General features: G+C 40.7%; 1 long non-coding RNA gene across 1 annotated transcript in view; it reads right to left on the bottom strand.

Annotated features, from left to right (window-relative positions):
- LOC113162886 overlaps nt 1-16504 on the bottom strand; it is a 35396-nt gene extending 18892 nt beyond the window's left edge. The window contains exons 1-2 of the long non-coding RNA XR_003298850.1: nt 16383-16504; nt 9831-9917 (exon numbers count right to left, since the gene is read on the bottom strand). This is a non-coding gene — a long non-coding RNA (uncharacterized LOC113162886). The remainder of the gene's footprint in view (nt 1-9830; nt 9918-16382) is intronic.
- Nucleotides 16505-20871: the final 4367 nt, after the last annotated feature.

Genomic DNA, 20871 nt, shown 5'->3' with positions numbered 1-20871 from the left:
TATCTTTGTGACAATTAGCTTAGCAACCAGCGTTTTTCTGTGTGGTAACATCCTTGTTGTGATGTCTTTTTAGCTGCACTTCCCAGGGATCACCTGTCAGTCACACAGTGCCTCCACTTCTGCTGTATTTCTTTTTTTGGTTTTCCTTTGATAAACCGCGCGGAGTTCGCTTGAATGATGAGTTCCCCTCTGGGTGCTCCAGTTCCTCCCACAGTCCAAAGCATGCAGGTTAGTTTAATTGGGGGCCCTGTACGCTGCCTGTAGGTGTGAATGTGAGAGTGTGACTGTGCCTTTTCCACAGCAGACATTTTGACTTTTCATGGGAGGGGAGCACAGGTGTTTTAATAACATTAACAAAGCCGTGTCCCAGTCAGCGGTGTCAGTGTGACAGTGCACCGACATACACGACCGAAACAGCTACACGACGTTCAGCCATTAATAATGTTGTTATTTACGCCTCTGAAGTGAGCGATAAACAGAGACTAGACACGAGGAGGATTTCAAACAAGGTGGTGCTTCAACTGTTCCTCTTTTGTCGCAGTTTTTGAAGGTGTGGCAAATAAATATCATTTAAGAGGTAACACACAGTAGACCTATTTAAAAATCATCTTAGTGTTATTAACCACTCTTTGCAACTAAAGCATTCAAGCCCTTGTGAAGCCTCTTGTAAAAGGGCAGCCTTGATCCACACATGGTAACCACAGACTGATGTCCAATCTCATGTGCACATGTTTTGCACATACACGACCAAGTGACTGTGCCATCTGGAGAGCTTTGTTGCAACTAACAGTTAAAAATGCATAACCCATCTGTAAAAGAAGGCTCACTATCCTGTAAATATGCTTTTAATAATAAACAGAAAGTCTCCGTCTCTCTTTCAAACTCTGCACTGTACAGTATCTCCAACGATGCAGCACAACAGCGTTGGAAAAATAATTCCACTACCAGCTGCATGTGACAAACAGAACAATTGTGCAGCGCCGCAGGTTAATTTATGGCTTTGATGGATGCAGAATCAGGGGCTGTCGCTGCAAGCACAGAAGAAACCATGGCAATTAGAAGAGCCCTGTGTGTGTGTGAGAGTTGGCTGCTGCATGCACCGCTGGGCATAAATGAGTCTAGCAGCTCGGGCAACGTAGGCAGGGCTTTAACACAACACCGCAGACACGCCTAAGACTCCCATTGTGCCTCTCGCTAATCCATTTCCACCCTAACAAGCTGATGCCTTCGAACCCAGCCATCCAACCACAAGCCTGTCCACCGTCTGCTGGGCTTGGTTCAGCTCCAGTATTCTGACTTTCAGCAGCCATTTTAAGCCGTCCCTGGCAACACTCGCCCTACTCTGTGTTGAAACAAAGCTGCAATATTTTAGCATTGAAGTGCTGCTACTTGTTTGAATGCATGTGATCACAGCAGCTGGCTGTGGTTTGTAGCCTATTAATCTGTTTGCTTTAGTTCGTGTACCAAAAACTGTTAATTCTGGCATTTTAATAGAGGGAATTTGAAGTAATAAACTCAGTCCAAACTTAGTCTAACCGGAACAGAAAGCTGTCCTCACTTTAAAGTTTTATTATTTTTCTCCCTTCTGGACTTCCTGTCGATTACTTCAGTAAATGCACTTTTTGTGGAGACTGTCTTTTTTCGCCAACAGAGGAATAAACAGAAGGGAAAACAGCCCCTTTAGTTCTGTGTTAATAAAACAGCCGAGACACCACAGAGAAATCAACAGTGCATTTTCTCTATTGAGCTGAAAATTGTCGAGGCACTTGAACAGCACTATTTATTGTCCTCTCAGCCGAGAATGTTACCTCAGGTGAAAAGAGCTGAGTAGCTGACAAATAAACAAAATTAATAAGAGCATCTAAAGCTTTTCTGCGTGTGCCTTCTTTGAATAACACTTTATTGAAATCTCGGAAGAAATGAAGCAGGTTTTTGTTGAGCATTTTTCAAATCTTTAGTTGCTTCCCCAACTTTTCAAACTAAATCTGTTTTTGTATTTTTGCCCAAGTGCACATCTTATCCCACCTGTTATCAGAGTGATAAACTTCTCTGTGGACCTGAGCTTCAACACATACAGAGATTCTGGCTCGGTGTGATAAGATAAAATGATATAGGGGAGATGATACAATGTGATTTCAGCTTCACGTAGCTAATAAATGTAAAGTCTTAAGAGCAGAAGTTTTGTGTCATTACATCTGTTATTTTTTCATCATACGTTCTTATGATCTATGTGATAAAGCACTAATGTCATCAGAATCATCTCCAAAAGGGCCAGTTCATAAAAATGTTAGGTGAATCTGGGGCTTCACGCCTCCTTTGGGGGATATTTTTCAAAAGGTTGCATGCTTGATTCTCTGACCCTTCACTAATTAATCTCTTATTCAAGCTAAACTAATGACTTCTTTAAACCCCAGTGGGCGATATTCACGTAACAGCAGAGCAACAGCTAAGAAAAGGCTAACAACACAGATAAAGAACAATTTAATTAATAAATTGAACAAATGTTAGACAGTGGATGACTGTAACACGTATACATTAGTAAATATCCTTGTAATAAATAAGTAGATTGTCCAAATATTTGTGTATGACAAATCAAGATATCCAGTAGCTGCAGCATCTTTATGTGCTATATGTAATATAATGCTTACTGTATATACTCATTGTTTTATTAAAGTAAAATTCATCAACAGCTGGATCTTAGATAGTGGAGGTGATGGTTTAGTGCTGCAGTGAATATCAACAGCAGGATCCTATGAATATAAGTATACATGAAAATATATTGAGGTACACAGTGTCGTATACAATATATGTGCAGTAAATGTCACATGCACAAACTATACAATAACAATAACACTGAATATTCAGGGAAAGCCAGTGAAAAATAAACATGACATATGAAACAGACCCTGACCACAACAGCATGTGCCTCACAAATGTACAGATGTAAAAAGATGTGTCTCTGTCACATTTCAAAAGTGATATAGTGTCAAGTTAAAGGATGTAACTGGCAAATTGCACTAAACAACACACGGACACACTTTGAATTTAAGCTACAAGCAGCAAATCAGCTGTTAGCGGTGTTAGCGTGACTCAGGTGAACAACAGCAGCTGTTGCAGTTTGCAGTGCAATAAAATGGCAATAACAATGTTTCCATATACAGAAAGAGCACTTCAGATGTGTTACATTTGCAATATTACCGTTATTATTCACACAAAATAGTCTAATATTTGTGTTTACCAGTAATTAAGGAAGGCTTTTTGTGGTGAGAAATTACAAATTAAACTGTAATGTGCTGCTGCAAATGAAGAAAGACATTATTCAGAACGGCTATTACACTAATATTGAGTATAAATTATACTGAAAGCCTGAAAGTCACATTACTCTTAGTGAGGAGAGTAGTTTGACCAGTAAAAGGGAAAGCAGGGAGAGGTTTATAATTTTGACTTCTTCTGTGTTTAGCATTTTGTAATCCAAATAAGCTATTAAAGAAGTTTTGTGAGGTGTTGGAGAAAATTAGAAATCGTGTGTCAAATGCTCACAGTAATATAAGCTTTAGAAAATAGATTAAATGTGTGCCGGGGTAGGATAATGTTAAAATATGCTTGGAGTTTAAACTGAAGACATCTCTTAATCTTGTATCTTTGTTAATAACGTTCAACAAAATGAAAAATTCATGTGCAAACTTTAAAAACACACACACACAAAAAAAAATTAAATCCATAAAATAGTATGTGCTAAACAAATATCGTTGCATTAATGTGATTTCTACGACATCTTTTTTTGCCCCAAATTTCAAAGCTGCTCTTGTGTCTCTGAGCCCTTCGGTGCCAGTCTCTTTAAAAGGAGCTGCTTCTTGGCACAAAGGCAGACACTGTGAATATGAACTGAATAAACTCCAGACAATAAAAAGGCAGCACATCAATAACTGCTAGGCTGGGCTTAGCAGGGGGGCTTATTGGTTTAATTCTCAAAATACACTGAGATGGGAGAGTGCATAAGAACAAACAACTGAAAGGGGGGTTTGTATGTGTTTGTGTGTGTAAGCGTGTGCTCAAAATCCAATCTACCATCTTTTTCGACACGTACAGCAGGCCTAGTGCAAATATTAGCACTGCATCTATTGGGAGGCAATCTGGCTGTCACCATATTGTTGGTTTTTTTTTTTTTGTGCAGAAGCGTCAGTAAACAGAGCTGAACAGACACTGAATGTTGCCTCTGTTGTTTTGCAGCTCTAGGAAAGCTTGTACTGGTAATGAGCAGCGAGTTCAATGGCTGCCATCCTTACTGCCGCTGTGCCTCGGCTGGCTTGTGCAGCGTGCTGGAACAATGGCATCGTTTGTGTGTTGTTTCAGTTGAATGTCATTTTGCTTAGAGTGTTAGCACAATGAGCAGAACAGCGTGCAGGGTGGCATGTCAGAGTAATCCCATTACTTCTGTGTGGCAGCTAATCGCCTTCTATGTTTGTTGTTTAATTCCTTGTAATGTGCTTTTAGTTACATCTTTAAATTGAACTGTTATTGCCTCAATATGCAAACAGTATTACTTAAAGTGAATTTGTGCAGGGTTTTCAGTGAAGATATCACAATATGTGAAAATGTTTATTGACAGTAAGAACACTCGTGTGTCGTGCAAACATGTTTCTAATTAAAAACATGAGTCTCAACCATGGTGCACACAAGCATGCAGACACTTTCTCTGAAAGATGCTAAACAGCTCAGTACAACTGCAGGGAGTATGGTGATCATTCTATTGTGGTTCCTCACTAGATATTATAGTGAGCTACTTTTAAAAAGCTATTTCTGTGACGGGTGTTTGTAAAGACAGTACATGCACCCAGTGATGTCGTGCACTGGAGCATCAGCATGTCGTACGCACACCTACACACAGGGACATCTTGGTGGAGATGTCTCTGTATTCTCGTCCTGTTCAACATATGACTTTCCCCCAGTGATAATGTGAAGCCTCTATCTTAGGCGGGTGTGCTGACGTCTATTAGATCTATAAATCATGTTAGCTAAGAAGTGGGGGTTGAGGGGGATGCAGTGAGAGCTCAGGGTCGTAAATCTCATTACCTGAGGCTGCTGCCTCCCTCTCCCTCCCCCCCCTCTTCGACTCACCCTGTCCTCAATCTCTCCCATTATCAGCTGACCTTGACCGCCAACGGAGACACTTACACTCAATCAGGGCTACAGAGGGTGTGTGTGTATGTGTGTGTGTGTGTTTACCTGTCATATTTGTGCCGTGATATTTGAAGGCCCCCTCTCCCGGTCCCAATCATAAATGAGACCCAGGTTTTGTTTTGTTTTTATAGAAAATATGAGCTTATTCATACTCCTGTCAAGCCTGTCTGTCACTCTGGACAGAGGAACGGACGCTTCACTTTCAGATATTTGCACCTTTTTCTCTCATCATATTATTATGAGTCCATGGTTTATCATTTTTAAAACAAACTTCAGATAAATAGTTCTCCTCATATTCTTGCAGATTCAATCTCAAATCAGGAAACAAATACTCGCGCTTGTGATGTTTAAAGTTTTAACTTCTGCTTTATGTTTTCTTTTGTGCACTATGGCGACAGCTGAGTCATTTTCCGAGCTGCAGTAAAACGGCTAATAAATGTGCACCTGTAAGCACATCATGGCTCATTTAAAGTCTAATGATCTCATGTAGAAACACAGACCTGACTGTAACACCCATGATTTCACAAATACCTGGTTGTCAGAGAGAAAGAGGAGAAAAGGTTCATCTATCACATCTATATGCATTGTTAAATTTGGATTTTGTTACATCCTTTATCTTTTCTTAAAGGCAAAATATTCATCTTAGCCTGACATTAGACCCCTAATACACATGCATTCACTGCTGATGCCCTAAATTTTCCTCTGTCTCTTCATCCTGTTTCATCAGGTGGAATTCCTTTTACTAAACTGTGTCATTCTCATCCCCTGCTGTATTTGGTGTTTTGAGCTCAGCAGCACGTGAGCACGTTAAAGTAAGATGGTGAATGTGAGAAATGCTGCACAGTACCACCTTTACCTGTACATTAGCATGCTTGCAAAGTCTAAAATGCATCACATTAGACCATGCGTGGAATTGAAAATAATAGTAATAAACATTTTAAAATGTTGAATAACACATTGTATAATGGTTTAATCTGCTTTGGCCATACAGTACTTAAATAAATGTGTGGGCCAATAAAGCAAATTTGAATAGAAGACACAGAGTAAGAGGAGTTCACATTCAAACCAGAAATCTTATAATTACATGCTATGTGCGTTGCCAGCTGCACGCTGCTGTTCTGTCTTTTATAACAAAATGGCAAATTGCTGTTGTTTGTAGAAGCAATTATTCAGTTGAACATGCAGTGATTTTCTTCTTTGCACTGTGCCAAGCAACACCTCTTAACTTTTTCTTTCGAATACAACAAAGCTCTGCCTCTTCTTGCAACTTCGGTAAAGCTTCGCATCTGTTGACATCACAAGTTGGATCTACAATCAGCACAGATGCAGCGAGTGTAGGGGGAGCACAATGAGCCACAGTTCGCGCTACAGGAGGATTTCCTTTTGGCAGACGCAGCTGCATAAACTTGGCAAAACTTTGACTAACAAACAAACAAACAAACAAATAAAAAAAGAAAAAAGTCCTGTCCAGGTCACATAGGGTGAAATGTCTTTTTGTTGTGTAAATCAAGCCTCTGGCAGTGCCCTTGGTTTCTCTGCTGGCTGTCTGAGGTCTCCTACTGCGTTCTGACTACCAGCACCAGTGAAACAGACATAATGAATGTTACACTTCCAAACACAGCCTGGCGCTGCTTGCAGTCTCCATATTTCTCCCACATTCTGTCTGTTGTCCATTTCTCTCCTTCCGTCCTCTCTTGCTCTCTGTTTTTCTTGCTCTGTTTTCTGTCTAAATCTCCTTTTTCCCCGCACATAAAAAAACACATATTACAGCACAGAACATTTTTCTGCCATTAAAAGAAATGTTTCCACACAGTTCCATCTGTCTCCTCGGGAATGTGGCAGCACGACTTGCGTAATAAACTGTGGTCCTTTAAAGAAACCAAAGTGATTTGACTGCTGACACAGAAATCACTTAATTAGAATTAATCAAATTAAAAGCAGCCTGGTGTGGAAGTGAGGAGTGATAATTCAGTCTGCAGCCTCTTCCTCCTTACAGCATTTCTTCAACTCTCTCGCTGCGTCCTCACATGCATCTTAATGGGTTTTCATGCCTGGAGCAGATTCAAGGCCAGAGAGGGAATCTGCTGCATTGTGGTATATCTGGCTGGTTCAATAATAACTCATATGACAACACTCCCAGCTATCACACAACCCCCAAACTGTCACTGTTCCACCACTGTGCTTTTGGGTAGACAAGTTCACCCTGAATAATTTAGCCACAGTAGTCAGCAAGCAAGTTCACCCAGAGGAAGTTCTTGAAAAGTACATCATGTCTACCCCAAGGCACGATTCATGGCATGGTGACAGCTTCAATCATGTTTGATAGCTGAGTATGTGCTCAGCACTAATCACTAGTAAATCCAGGTGTATCACACTGTAAAGGAGGACATGACCCGGGGCATGACGCTCTGTGTGCATTCACACTAACAAGAAGTCAGTTCTCAAATCATCACTACCTGAACAGAAATGTCTCAATCCAGCTGGTGGAGATCTTCACTCACATGTCAGTTTATTACCTAGCTCAAAGTAACACACACCAATAAGCATAAAATATTGTAAATATTCTCTTTTGTCCCCTCTCCAACACACACACACACACACACACAAATTCCACCAGTGTCCTGTTCCGCTCTACCAGGCTCTCAGGACCACCTGAGGGTACCACATCACAGGTTTGTTTTTCCTGTATCTGCTCCATCAGAGAGGAGCAGGCCTCATTAGTGTGTGGCCCCTGTAGGGTCCTGGGCCCCCACAAACCTACACAGTCAACCTCCAGTAGCCCCTTGGGTACCAAGCCCCAAACACAACAAATCACTGAAACAAAAACGCATGCTAGCATCCCTAATGCCCAAATCTTTACACTTCAAAAACACAATTATGCTAATGCCAGGAATCATTTGCCATTCCAACTCTGATTTAATGCGGCCTTTTAGTGGGGAAAGCTAATTAGAGGCTTTAATTAACATGTGCGACACAAACTGAAGAGAAGCGCGAAGGAGCCTGTCGATCATGGCGGTGCACAGTGAGAGCGGTGAAAGAGGGAGAGCGAGAAAGGAAAGTCTGAAAGCTATGCAAATGAGGCAAGGGAGCACCACAGGGAGGCGTGGATCTCTGCCGCTACAACGTTTTTTGTAAATATCACCATGACCTGTAGACAGAGCGGAGTCATCTCATTAACACATATTGGAAGGTGTCATTAGAACTCAGTGTGAGGGTCAGTACCGATATGCTGCAACCTGAGCTTAGTGAGGGTACATCGCTAAAACTGTGACAAAACACAGGACTTAAGGTCTGCAATGCAAATAACTTACACTCCCATCATCCTTTCTGGTATAACTACCTCAGGATGGATGCACCAGCACACTGATGGACACTCCCTAGACTACCATACTGTGCATCTATAGCTGCAGATATAGGCTACTGTATTGCTTGAGTGCACACAGTGATTGCATTTACAGTCTCCCACACAGCTGAAGGGTTCTGTAAATACAACAGCACAACGTGCACACAGGAGTCATCTCATTAACACAGATTGCGAGGCAAACTCACAACTCAGCATCATTGTTGCACAACTTGAACTCAGGATATCATCATCATCATCATTACAACAAGTTGCTACAAACAGATACTGAAAGTAATGACCTTAGGGGGGGTTTGCAGCTCTGCAATTCCCCCACCGAGAATAAACTGGGCCACACAAAAACAGAAAACTGCAAATATGAAAAGTCAAAGAAATGCGGCTGTTAATGTCTTAGCCTTTATTGTGTTATCTCAAGGTTCTGCCGCACTGGAACTGCATTTTAATATCCAATATAAAGATATTTCAGGGCTTTATTCATTTCTGCTTTTTATTGGGTAAAGTAGCTTTAGTGCCGACATGTTAAAGTGGAGTTTCATGAAAACACATTAGTCGGATGTGGAGGATGTAATTTCCATTCTTGATGTATGGAGTTCTGCCTAAACTATTTTCTGATTAGCAGACTATATATTACTGTACTTGGCATTGACTTCATCTGTTTTTACCTTAAAATCCACTGTATAGTCGTTGATTTTGTTCAAATAACTTTGCTTGTTTAACTTTTTATAAAGAATTTAAGTACTTTATTCTGTTTGTAAAGGCCAAATACAGTGGGAAACTGTTATTGCTGCAGTGGGTGAGTATCTGCAGTTGCTGAGGCTCTCACTGTTGTAATCTGTCTACATGGCTTTACTCCTGTACAGGCACTACAGGTTTTTGTTTTCTATAGGCGATCAATGCTGCAGCAGGGGAGTGAAAGAAAGAAGTGAAATGTGCAACTTCCCCGGTGGTTACAGGTGTACCACTTTAAAATTCATAGAAAGAAAAGTCCAGCTAAAAGTGTGGATTACATTTGTGGAGTACTGACAGTCAAACCTTTTTCAGTTTCACCCTACACATTGTCGTACAGAGTGATACACTACACTCCACTATATACAGATAAAGTAGTGAGCCGAGGACCCCGAGTAATAAAACACTATGAATATACTGAGACTTCTCTTGTCATGTCCTGACACTTTAAATACTGCTCCAACTTCATAATGTCTGATCTAAACTTTGAGCTACCATCCATCACTTCAAGGATCTGTATTATTAATCTCGGAGAGGAGACGGCTAGAACAGTGAGGCTCACCTGGGTGTTCGGGGCAGTCAATCTTCTGACAGGTTTTCAGGTTGAGTCATAGCAAGCACTTATCACGGCACATCATGTCCTCTTGACCTGCAGACAAAATTTGAAATTCAATAGGTGCTGTAAAATCATCCTTCTCATTTTATTCAAGCTAAATGACAATATGTTTTTTGGCACATCGAGTATGGTCTGGTAAGGTGCACTATGTGTAGTGGGGTCTTTACATTTCCACATCATGAAGTTCAGGTCCTGTGGCTCTCTTCCTGTCAGCTGGCGTCACCTGGATCTTATTCTTCATATAGGTTGATAGTTTATGTGTCGCTGTAATTGCCCACGGTCTATTTGGTTGCTTTGTTCTCTAAACACTTAATTTCCCCCATTTTTCCCTATTCGATTCAACAGTTAAAGGCCAATTCCCAGCCACAGGCTATCAGGAAACAAAAGGAGGTGGCATCCAATTACTTCCTTGGTTTATAATCTCTCTGACATCATCAATGATGTCATGGGTTAGACCAAGTGTTTAGGGGGGGTGGGGTTGAGTGTTTGTATTACTGGTGACTGCTTTACGTTAGTGGTTGTATTTAGGGTCATTGATTAAAGTAGCTTAGTGTTACCTGCTGGTTTTTGGAATATAAATTGTGTGAACCTGTAATGGAAAATGGTTCCATCTAGAGGGACGTGCTTCCAGATTGAGGAGAGTATTTAGGCACTTGCTTGATGGGGTCTCAAGAATTAAAGGTCAAATATTAAAAGTTCTCAGAGGCTGATTCTGTGACTTGCCCAAATTACCGTTTGGGATTAAAGAATAATTATTTACCAGCATTTCATATTGGATGACTCGATACAGCCTGTGTGCAGTCACAATGTGTTAAAGGAGGTGCTCTCTTCTGAATTAACTACGCAGCAGGGCAACACTCATTTGCAGCATCATTTGGAGCATCATTCTCAAGGTCACTGACTGTTAAGTGGTATTTAAATATGTTCTTCACTAATACGATACAGCAGAAACTTTGTTCCTGAGGACATCGGGAAGATGGGAAGACTACACTGAGTTTTCAAAAACTACAAATCCCAGGTGTCCTGAAAAGTTTTTGCAGCAACGTATTAATGCTATTTCAGACATCATTCTCTGCATTTTGTATAACTTTTTAAATTACATGGACATACTAAGAAAGTATTACAGTACTGGTACTTTTACGTAACAATCTGAATATCTAGTGTATGCACTGGGTCCAAGGAATGTAAGAATGTAAAACCATGGGATTATGGACCTGCAAACTGTCCATGACCCCCCCTGTATGTGGATATTTATAGTTATAGTTATTTGCTGCTCTGAAGCAGATGCAGATATAAAAAAATGAGGTCTTGACTGAAGAGTGCACCTATATTTGTATCAGTCCTAAAAGAGCAGTAAATATAAAGAGAATTCTCATTATGTCAGCAAACAGTATTTCATAGTGCTCATGAAGAAATCAATATCATGTAGAAAGAGATGGAGCTGAAAAAACAAAATGGTAGTGTTGCTGAGGTTGGCATCAGTGGGGCCTTTATAGTGAAGTTGATTAAAAGAAAATTGCTTTCAAGTGCTCTCAGCAGGCTGGGAGGTTGAGTGGGAGTGCTCTTGTGTGTAGCGCTGGTGGAGTTTCACAAACAAGCTTTCAGGGTGAGGAAACAAGATGAAGAAATGCTTTGAAACTGCCTGAGGACAAAGAATGAGGAGGCACTGGTGACACTGTGGCACAATATTACTGCTATTATCATTTTCAATACATTTCTATTTTTCTGAGACTGGTGAGGTGAAATTCATTTTCCTCAGAAATGATTCTTCACCAGTATCATGCTTTGACAAATGGAGTTTAAGTTGCTATGTAAAAATTTATTTTTGTTTTGTTTTGTGGACATTTTGACTTTTAACAATACATTAACTAAAATCTTTTATTCATGTTTACATTTCTATGTCACATTATTAAATTATATGTTGTTTGTCACTTTCAGTAAAAAAAAGACGATGTGTGTATGTGCAAACACCCTAAAGGGGTAAATAAAAAGTAAAATTTGACAGTGGATTTTTATCTTGTTAAGTATTCACCTGACAGGACTGTCAGATGGATGAGGTCTTTAATTTTGGAAGTGTCAAATTTGTGTAATTTATTCCCTCTTGAATTCAAAATGACATCAGGAGATCAAACACTGTCCCTGATTTCCATGAAATGTTCACCTAATTGGCTTTTAACGGGTGGATTGAGTGCTGGTGAATAATTTAACTACTTGGTTTTAACGTAGTCTGACTTTGCTGGGAATACTATTGGAAATCTATCAGTGTGCAGGGTTAAACAAGGTTTCTTTTAAAACCACTATCCAAAAATTAATTTTGGATTTGATTTAAATGTAGTTTTTTTAACCAGGAACCATTTTGTCAGTCCAGTCATGTAGAAACCCAGCAGCATCAGGAAGAAAACCAAAGAGACTCTAAGACACAGGCATGGTTCAAAGGTTTCCTCTGTTTAAAAGAAAAAAATGTAGAATAAATAAATAAAATATATGGAATACAATCCAATAAACAAACATAGCATGGGCCTGACCTAATATTTTGCAGCACATCGTTGTCAAGCAGATTTTGTAGCTTTTAGTGAGATTTATATACTTCTCAAGTAGTATTTCCACAGATCTTCACAATCTTGGTGATTTTAGATGTACAGTATGTTTTGAGTGACAGTAGCTGTTGGTGGAGCAGCTTTGACCGGACAGTAGGTGTCCTGCACAGATTCAAGTGAAAGCTGCCTGGAGATGAAGCCTAAGATCCCCATCTGTCCATTTAAAGGTTAAGGTAAATCCACCTGGCAGCAACTAGCATCAATAACTGACATGTTAGAACTTGTTTGTTAAATTAATGCAGGAATGACCGGGACAAACTTGGATGCATTGACAGACTATTACAGTTCTAAATGAATCCACTCAGCTGAGTTTGTGAGTCCTTTATTTGGAAGCCCAGACATCTTATTTTGGTCAAACTCTGTGAGATTCAGCTGACAGGAGCAAGTGGAGACTTGGCACTCGACAGAATATGTGGCCCACAGAAAGACGCAGAGACAAGACGAGACACTTCAGTGACCATGCTCAGATGGGTGAAATCCCTGGTCCGACAAACTCATCCCAGACGATCGATTGCCGCTGTGACAACAGCCCTTCTCGTCACAGGCTGGAGAACAAGCTGTTGTGAAGGTCTGAGAATGGAAGATAGGCCCCGGAGGGGAGGCTTGATTTACGAGCGCGAGTCAAGATGGAGGCACAGTCGCCCACGTACTGTGGACGGCCTTCCTGCCACATCAGTCTCCCTCACCCTGCCTGCCTGCTGCTGTACTTGTCCTCCTTCCAGTGTCTATTTGCCTGCCTGTTGACAGCAGGAATGGTCTGAAATGACATACCACCCAGAAAAACATTTCAGTGTGCTCTCCACCTTCAGTGTGATCTGCTGAATGGTGAAATCCTAAATGTCACTTTCAGCTAGTTATATTCTTTACAGACATATCCCACTGGGGGGAGATGCTCGCTGATGTTTAGATAGATAATGCAAGAAAAGCCACTAATTTCAACATGTCATGTAGCCGTCGACCACTGGGAGAAACAAACCGGTGACACTCAGTAGGTTAACTGTGCCGCTAGAAAATTCAACCAGCCTGAGGTGGGAAACACAATGCATTGTTTTGTGGGGGACATATCACCTTCAGGCGATCGCGCACTCAGTGATATCTGTTGTAGCACACAGTGTGGAGAAGACACCTATTGCATCAGCTGATTGTAGAGAAGGCACCTGCTTTTGAAAATGGGCCAGTGGGCCGTTTGTCCTGATTTCAGGTAAAAGGACAACTATTGCATGGTACAGGGAGAAAAGGTGTTTTTGAATGCATGTGCATTCCTTATTCTGTTCTTCATGGTGCAATAAAACATGTGCTATTTGACTAATAGGGCTGCAACTGATGATAAGTTGATTATGAATATACAGTACACACTGTGTAAAACCTGAAAGAATTCAGGAGCATGTAATCAGCAACTTATAATGAGCAGCATAGCCCAGATGAATTAGATATGAAGCTTTTGAAGTCTTTACAAATAATCATGTTGAACATTTAAGGTTAGAGAAATGTATAATGTTCAAGGGCTTTAAGTATTTTTTGCTCTAAAAATGACTTAAGCAGTTAAACAGTCACCTAAATAGTCAGTGATACAAAAAGTCACAATAGATGGGAAGTAATAGTATCAGCTGCAGTACTTAAAACTACTCAAATGTCAAATATTATATTTCAAACACCCTGAAGACTTGAGATCTGTCATCAGCCTGTAAAGCACTTGACCACATATTGTGGTGATGCTTTGAACCCCAAACTTCCTCCAATGTACAGTTGCGCCCCCCTCCCCCTCTTTAATTCATCAGGCTGCTGTTGAGCGACTGAAGACGCCCTGCATCCATCTCTCTCTCTCCTGAGCCCTATCAATATTCATGGGTCTGCCGGGTGCGTTTGTGCGATGGCTGTCTCATTAGCCTTTGATCCCCTTGCGTGAGGCCTGTTGGAGCGTTGCGGCACCAACAACAGAGCAACGTTTGAAGTGTAGAGAGAACAGCTGCTTGCATTGATCTCCATATACTTTCTTTGCCATCCTCACACACATCCCCACGTACACAGATGCTGCCCACAGGCACATGAATATATGCATCTACTGTAGACAGCAACACTTTCTCCAGCCTGATCTCAGAGCTTCAACATCTGTAAATGTATGGTTCCTAAAACTACTGGTTGATTTCTAAGTCTAGTTTAGTTCTTCTAGGCTCTGGAAACTTGTAACTGACTGAGTTTAGTCGTAACTAACTGTAATTTTACACAGCATAAAACCTTTGCCATGTGAAAATCATTATAGATCGAGTAGTATATAAGAATGAATGAAACCTATAAAACAATGGGATGAATGTAAAATTAACAGATGGACTTTGTAGTATGATATTCTTATCAACAAGAGTTATACAAACACACAAATCTCTGAATTTTCATAGAGGAAATAAGTAAATAAACACTTTTTAGGTGAGATTACTGAGAATATTATCAAACCCACTGAAAATTAATAGTGAGGCACTAAAACAGGAATGCTAAACCACCAAATCATTATGCACATTGGAGCAAAGCGGTAAAAAGCTCTACCACAGACGACTGCTGATATTATGGTAATTACAGAATTAAATGCTGGAATCTGTAATATTTTAGTCAGTGGCACAAACAGTCAACAAAGTCAAGCGTATTCTGTTTTTTAAAATGGATTTTAAAGTGTAATCCTCCTTCTCCTTGTGAATTATCAAGTGTAATTTGCTTTAAAGCTGTGTAAACGACATGAAATGCAGCACAGCTCCTGCAATTCCACCATGCCCTGAAAAACACAGGCTTTCTTCACTGCTTCAACTTTACACGAAATGCTTTGCGTAACGCTCACAGTTAAAATTACATATCAGACTCAGGAGCCAAATAGCTTTTTGAAAAGACAGGAATTATCACACTGAATCACCAAATTACTGCCACATTTCTACTGTGTTCTATCTTATTACACAAGTAATAACAGACTGTTCACTTCCTTTCTCTGATGTTAGGACATCTCCCACTGTGTAGGCAGGACGGAGAGGGTCCAGTTAGGATGACATCATGACATCTGCACAAAAACAGCCTCTGCACATTCACCACTATTTGAAAATCGCATCCGCTGTGTGGAGAGCACAGTTAAAAATCAAGACTGGGAGCTGGCCATGAGCATTGCCCCTCTGGGAACAGGTTAGAAGATCAATACCGCCAATGTGCCTGATAACATTAGACTGCCCTTAATGGCTCTAATGAAGAGAGTGGTTGACACATACTCAGGATGACTTAGGTCAGGGAAACAGTCTGTTAGCCGCAGAGCCAGTTCACTGCATACAATGAAGTCTGGGGTTATTGTTACATTTAAAAAAATATTTTAATGATTTCACTGGCTTTTGTTCAACATATCTAACTAATCTGGACCACATTAAGTTGGCAAATTGTTATCTACAATAGATCTAACAAAATCTGGTAGTTACACCGAGCTGTAGTTGTGCACACGCAGGTGAGAAACAGAAAGGTCATAGCTCGTGATGTATTCAGTTCTGCACCGCTCTGCATAAAGAAGGAAAAGAAGAGGAACATCTGTGCCAAGTTTAGCGGGGCGATCAACTCTTTTCAGTGTCCTTTGTAACATCAGGTCACACTGTGCTGGGAATGAGTCTGATTGCAGGAACTGTTATCAGTCTTTAAATGTCAAAGAAACTACATCTCAGCAGAATCGCTGCTGACATTTTGATAAATTAGACCCTATTTTGCTCCATCTACTGTCTCACACACACACACACACACAGAAAGCAACCTGCTGCTGAAAAGCTTTGTACTTGGCAGGATCTTTGCACACACAGACACTCTGTTTAACACCCTACAGCACCTGACTGCTGCTGGACAAAGATGAAAGCAGGAGAGGCACAAAAAGAGCCGGTGAGGGGGAACGTACCTCACAGCGGACGACTTGGTTGTCAATTCAGGAGCTGCTGGGACGCACCGGTGAGGCGGGACCGTCAACTTCTCCTCTCTGTGTCTTCTCTGGGATGGAGACTCAGGAGGAGAGCTGCTCCTTCGCTGCCTCCTCCCTGCCTCTGGCTCGCTCTGCTACTGTCTCAGCCCCTCTCACTATCATACCTCCCTCCCATGCTGCCCCCCTCCTCTTTTTACTCCTCCCCTTTTTCTAACCTGCTCCCTCCTGCCTCTCCGTTCTCCTACACCACCCTACTCCTCAAACTCCAGGGTAACAAAGGAAATTAAGGCTTCTATCATTAATTTGCTAAAATAGAATCAAATGCTATTATTTCAACATCTGCTAAAGGAGTTCTGTGTAGAAAATTGAAAATGTGGATGATAACAGCCTATAATACAAAATGCCACAGGACTAGGCTTATTTTTATTATCTGAGAAGTTTTACAATTAATTAATCAATGATTTTGTCCATGAATGTCAGAAGATAGTGTGAATTGGTTCAACGTGATAACATTTAATGTGCTCATTTTATCCAACCAACAGTATATTATCATTATATGTGTTATATATATGTTATATTCTGGTTAAAAATGACAATATGCTCACTAATTATTTGATAAGGCTGGGAATATAAGTGAACTACTGAGGTGAATTAAAGCAAAACCCCCTGTCATTTATTGATTCCCCTCATTAAAATGATATCAATCGCAAAAGGAGAAATGGAGATAAATAGGGATGAGAGATAATTAATTTTCACAGTTTATGATATATCAGAAGTGTGTGGCTTGTGCAAAATGAGCTGAACGAAGGAAGTTTAATACATCCAGCGATCATATCTCATCACATCTGATACACTTCCCCTCGTCTCAGTGAAAAGAAACAGCTCGAAGAGTGGACTGACGAACACTGAGTAACAAGAGAAAAGCACTTATGGCTCAGTGAGGTGCTTTGGATGAAATGATACCATCCAGCTGTGTGTTTTCACCACTCACCTGTGAATTAAATTCATCTGTTACCTTGCCTTTGTTGGGTAAGATTTGCATCAGATGACCACTCGTGGATTCCTCAGCACCACTCGGTTCGGAGTCTTCTTCGCTCTCCTCATCTGTTTTCCCCTCTCTCCCTTAGAGAGCCCTCCGCTGCCTCTGCCCCTGTTTCCATAGTGACACTTTCCCAGACTCTGGCTCGACATAATCAAGTGAACGGGATAGGGGTGGGGGTTGGGGGACGAGAGAGGGAACTGGGTTGAGGGGTGGGGGTGTGCTGAAAGAATAGCCAAGATGTGAATGTATAAAAAAGAAAAAAGGACAAACAGCGAAAGATAAAGGAGCAAATAATGAATAAAGAGAATATCAATAAAGATGATTTGTCAGTGGCAAACAGTGCGCTGGGCTCGAGTCCATCCCCGCCTTATGCTGGGTTCAGATCAGGTGCTTTGGAAAGCCTTGGCATATGGCTGAAATAATTATCCTGCTCATCAAACAACTAGATGGCCACTTGTGCTTTGTGACAATGCTCCCACCAGAGCAGAGATGAATTATGGGATAGTGTTGGTCAATCTGAATTTTAATGTGAGTGGTGCTCAGCATGGGTCTAAAGAAAGATGCCAGGCAGAGATGGTGTAAACCGCTGCGAATGCACCATGTTTAAATGTGACAGCAAAGCTATTCTGTGATGCAAATGGACGGATAGATGTAGATTTGATTTTATATACGCATATGGATAGTTACCATAAAATCTGGTCCAGACACATCATAGAGGTATTACTGTATAAGGAAATGGGCACAGACAGGCTTTCTATAGAGGACTCACCCCCCCCCCCCACCACTGCAAATAAGGCTGTCACGTTTCAATTTTGGCTCATTTTTTGGTCAGTTTTGGATGCAGTTGAACAAATATAGGTCCAATTTGTGTTATAACGTATTAAAATAGCAGCAGACTGTCTGCAGGAGACACAGGAATGAAAAGGTGGCACAGGTCATCAATGTGTCCCATTAATCCCTGTTAGATGTGATCACTGCCCACTGCTGTCTTTCCTGTGTGATCAACGGACAGTAGAAATCCAGCTTGTGAACTTTCTAATTCTTTATCGATCCTCCAGCTGCTGTGTCACAGTCCGTCTCCCCCCACCAGGAAGGTCAGATGGCAGGGTCAGCCCCTCATGGACCAGGTACAGATTTAGAGTCATGATTAAAAGGGCATTTCTACGGGGTGGACGCCGGGAGGTTATGAGGATCAAATGTAACACCTTATGGGATCCAGGATGATTTCTTCTTCCACAGAGCTGCTCCGCTGTTGTTTTCCTCGGCTGATAAATATATTCCTTGACCACCACGAGCAAACAAATAGCTCCTTATTGATGCACTGAAAAGCAGAGCTTGGAGAATATCTTAAATCTTAGAACACAAATTATTATTATTATTATCATTTTGTGTGTTTGTTCCTTTGTTTGACACTAACAACAGAATATTCATTCCTTAAATTAAGTTTTTTTTTTTATTAATTCTCTCTCTATTCTCCCACATGTCCAAAGAAAATATCCATTAACAATAAGAGTGGATTGTCTAAAATCTACATGTGCTTGGTTACACATTGCTTTAGAATCTAATATGCTGTAATCGTCATTTGCAGCCACAGTGGCCGCAGCAGAGGTTGTACAATTGTTTAACTCTAGCCCGTAATGCTTGTATTTTCAGAAAAACAGATTTGTATCCTCAAGATTACACTGATGAGTGATGAATGGAGTAAAATTATATTAAACATATCGAGGCTATAACAAGGGATCTTTGTAGCCAGTGGAGTTCGATTAAACACCGTTTCAAATAATGGACGTATACTGTTTGTATGAGCATGTTCATTAAGATATTATATCCCTTTTCTTCAGTAAGCTCTCTGATACTAAGCTAAATCAAAAACTGGCCATAAAAAGTTACCCGACACATGCTGAGAGTGATTTCTCTGCTGCTAAACTCCTGGAAGAAAGCCACATGATGTGTTCTTAAAACCACAGAGCACCCTAGGGATATTTTTAGGTCTAACATATACCACCATTGAACTGACAGATGGCTCAAGTGCAACTAAGATATCACAACTCGAAATGTGCTCTGGCAAAGTGTTAAGAGCAGCAGAATGCTAAATACTGTATGTGTTTGGGTAGAAATACTGTGACAACAGATGTCTTCCCAATCCCCAGTGTTGAGATTTTGTCTATGAACCAAGGATAAACATCCAGTTAGTGTTTTTATTAGGGTTGTTTCTGTGTTGCACATTTCAAACTTGAAAAATACACATCCTGTCTCACTGTAAAAACCAAATTGGATGTTGGACTTCCCTCTAACCATCATATTGGCAACACCCCTATCATCCAATTTGGTGATAGCACTGCCTATAAAAGAGTACCACCAGGCCAAGCACAAACTTGTCGGAAAGATTTATGTCTCTCTAACTCTAAATTCCAATCTCAGCCTGTTAGTTATCCCCGGCTTTAGTTTAGTTGGCAGAATGATTGACAGCCGGCTGATTGGGGAGCTGTGGATTTCTGTGCCCTCAAGTCAGATTCTAGAGGGATTCAACCAATTACTGCTCAAGGGCATCAAGACAAGGTGCAGAGGGTTGACGCCAGTGCAGGTTGTACTCTAACCCCTCGTGGCGCTGGTGTACACCAGAGGGTACAGTAGGATGCAGGGAAAAGGAGACTCAGAGATTACAGAAACACAATCAGACCTGGCAGGTTGTGTCTCTTGTAATTGGAAGAAAAAGACAGTTTCAAAGTTTCCCTCTCATCAGTGGAAATAAAGTACGAAGCAGGAGGTGAATGAAGGAAGCTGGTGTCATTGTCAATTATTGTTTTTACCTATTCACGTCCAACAAGGGCTTTTCTTATTTGAAAAGTACTCAGTCCAAGTTTTCCTTAAACTGGAAACAAGCCCGAGTGTTTATTATAAACTAGAATTAGCAGAACCAACATTTTACCGTGCCATCATCAGGAGGGAAAATAATAATTTCCCTGACAGAAAAGCTCTATTTCAAACTTAATTTTCATTAATCATGCCTTATTGTAAGAACCTTTTTATATACTGTATTTTTCATTTTATGCTAGTCTTTGGACAAATATCATTTTCATGCCTGATGCACTAATCTTAGTCCTTGACTGGGTTCAGGTTTGATTATTTTCATATATCATTTATTAATCAAAGACAGTGTAGCAGTCAGTCGGGTGTCAGGTTCGATTGAGGTCTCAAACTTGGCAGTTCCACCTGGAGCCAGTCCAGTCAGATCTTAAGAATGCAGACAGGTCCAGGTATCAGGTGTAGGTCTGTCTATTTCCCCTAAATCTACCACCATACTGTGTCCATACAGGCACAGTTCTTTCAAGGAAGTTATTAGAAAATTATTCAGAAATTACTGACTTGTAAAATAAAGCATTACCATAATATTACACCCACTACTTTACCATTTACAATGTCCCC

Source organism: Anabas testudineus, chromosome 23, assembly GCF_900324465.2.
Source record: "Anabas testudineus chromosome 23, fAnaTes1.2, whole genome shotgun sequence".
Classification (NCBI taxonomy): Eukaryota; Metazoa; Chordata; class Actinopteri; order Anabantiformes; family Anabantidae; genus Anabas; species Anabas testudineus.
Note: the sequence above shows the minus strand (reverse complement) of the source record. Positions and strands in the feature narration are given on the sequence as shown.